This window comes from Schistocerca cancellata, chromosome 7, assembly GCF_023864275.1.
Source record: "Schistocerca cancellata isolate TAMUIC-IGC-003103 chromosome 7, iqSchCanc2.1, whole genome shotgun sequence".
Classification (NCBI taxonomy): Eukaryota; Metazoa; Arthropoda; class Insecta; order Orthoptera; family Acrididae; genus Schistocerca; species Schistocerca cancellata.
In genome coordinates this window covers 66,393,812-66,396,296 of record NC_064632.1, presented here as the reverse complement: position 1 = coordinate 66,396,296, position 2,485 = coordinate 66,393,812, and the positions used below count along the sequence as shown (strand labels likewise).

The 2,485-nt window shown below is 40.2% G+C and overlaps 1 non-coding gene across 1 annotated transcript; it reads left to right on the top strand.

Moving 5' to 3' along the window:
• Positions 1 to 1,721: 1,721 nt before the first annotated feature.
• Positions 1,722 to 1,795, top strand: Trnat-ugu (transfer RNA threonine (anticodon UGU)). The gene has a single exon. It is a non-coding gene; the product is annotated as a tRNA-Thr (tRNA).
• Positions 1,796 to 2,485: the final 690 nt, after the last annotated feature.

The following is a 2,485-nucleotide window of genomic DNA, read 5'->3' as shown; positions in this document are numbered from 1 at the left end:
GCAAGAGATCTTTCACGCGTCTAGCAATATTTTTTTCTTTTGTTGTTCTAATAAAACCCCATGTCATTCCAAGCATGTGTGTCAATTCTTACCTCTCTATCTACGTTATACCGTGGTTTATTAAGTTTTCAAATTCATACTGACTTTTTAATCACCCGGTATCTAAAGCTAATACTTTTGATGCGAGTACAGTTTACATGCACATACATAAAAAGCCTACATAATTATTGTTTTGTACTCAATAGAAAGTTCTTCATCTGATCAAAGCTAAGCGTTCCCTGTTATTATTGATACATTCGAAAATTGCTTCTAAGTAACAGATACATATTTTATGTAAGCTCGACAAAGTATTGAAAGGATGTTTGATACATTGTGTTTTGCTTTTTTTTATTTTAATTTTTTGTGAAGATATTGCGTTTTCTAGCACTATACCATAAATCGGTAACAGACAGAGGACAACTATGTAGAACAAACATGTGTTGCAGGTTATGCGGCCCTTACTGTATCCTCGTTCAATTTCTAGATGGTTCACCACGTCCAGTTTCTAGGGGAATCTAGAAAGACACTGCTCGAATACGCATACAAAACGAACGAAATGGGGTAACACCTGATAGGTATGCAATACACCAAATGTACAGGTAAAGCGGTTACGATCTTAACTGACCAAAGCTACTAGCGAAACTAGCGCAGTCTACGCTTACAATAATCTACGGTAGCCTACAGTAGTTTTACAATTCTAATCGGAACGACTTTTGATGTTTTAAAATGAATTCCATACAGCTCTGGTTTTGGCCATCTAGATGTCAAATGAGGAAGCTGTAGTTTTTTTTTGTTTTTTTTTTTTTTTAGTGGTACTGTATTCGAGTACATTCAACGTCTTTTTTGAGCAAGTGGCTTGGTGGCTCATTTGTCGCAGTTGTCCTGGTTTCCGTGAATGTAGTGTCTTGAGACTTGCAGACTTGCAGACTTGCGGCACGGGACACGAGAAACTCGTAGGGAAAGTGAACAGAATGAAAAATACAAAAAGTTGTAAAGTGCCAGAATAATGAGGCAAAAGTCTCAGGTCTGATACCTGGGCAATCCTAGGATTTTTAAATATCACTTTTCACTTAATTCACCTCTGGAAATCTTTCTTTAAGTGAAAAATACCAAACTGCATCGTGATTCAGAATCCACGTTAATCTGTAGTTCGCACTGTAAATGGCTGAGTGAGTGCGTTCAAAGATCGGATGGAAACAACGGCATGTCAGCTTCAATAGGACGATGCCTAGTGGAGCAGTGTAGTGTTGAAATAAATTTTCTGGTTGGTGACACATGTACCTTTACCTGTGGAAAACTTCAATAGTAGTGTACGAATGGCAACATCGTAAACACCGTAGTATTATCCACTATATGAAGATAGTAACTGTTCTCGAAAGAACAGACACCATTCATGACCGTACAGCTTCTCTAGAATAAATGATAATTTATTTGAAACTCTCAGCTGCCGACAGGTGTAGTTGACATACTTCGATGAGGACAGCTGAAAATGTGTGCCTCGAGTGCGCACAGGTTGCTCGAACTCATACGGGAATCGCCAACTTAAGTGGGCGCGAGTAACGAATGGATGGGCAAAGTATCTATTAGGAACATTACGTATGTAGATTGTGGACAGTTGGTAATGTGGGTTTCATGGGGAGCTTGCAAGGGATAAGTCCCTGCAGTCGCACTGTTCATCTGTGTCCTCGGTGGCTCAGATGGATAGAGCGTCTGCCATGTAAGCAGGAGATCCTGGGTTCGAGTCCCAGTTGGGGCACAAATTTTCAGCTGTCTCCATCGAGGTATGTCAACACCTGTTGGCAGCTGAGGTTTTCAATAACAACAGCGGCAGTGATTAGTCAGGAACATTTATATGTGAGTATATTGTGAACACGAGCGCCACCGACAAAATATCGGAGGTAGTTTAGCAACATACTTTTAGTGTTTTGGTGTAAGAGAGCGTCACATAATAATTATTTGTTATTTAGTTACCCCATTTACCTTTGCTTCCGTGAAAATACCTTCACTATAGTAAACAATCCTGCAATATACAGTCATCGAAACACGAAGTGTAGTGCAGCTGGTCGTAGTCTGGACTCAACAAGTCGTCAGAAGTCCCAAGGAAAAATATTGAGCCATGCTATCTCTATAGCCATCCATAATTGCGAAAGTGTTGTCGCTGTAGGATCCTTTGTGTACAAAGTGTCCTTTCGATTGAGTGCCATAAATGTTCGATGGGATTCATGTCGGGCCACCTGGATGGCCAAATCATTAGCTCAAATTGTCCAAAATGTTCTTCAAACCAATCACGAACAATTGTGGCCCGTTAACATAGTGCATTGTCATCCATAAAAATTCCATCGTTGTTTGGGAGCAAGTAGCCGAACATAACCATTTACAGTCAATAATCGGTTCAGTTGGACCACGGGGCTGACTCCATTCTACATAAACACAGCCCATACCATAA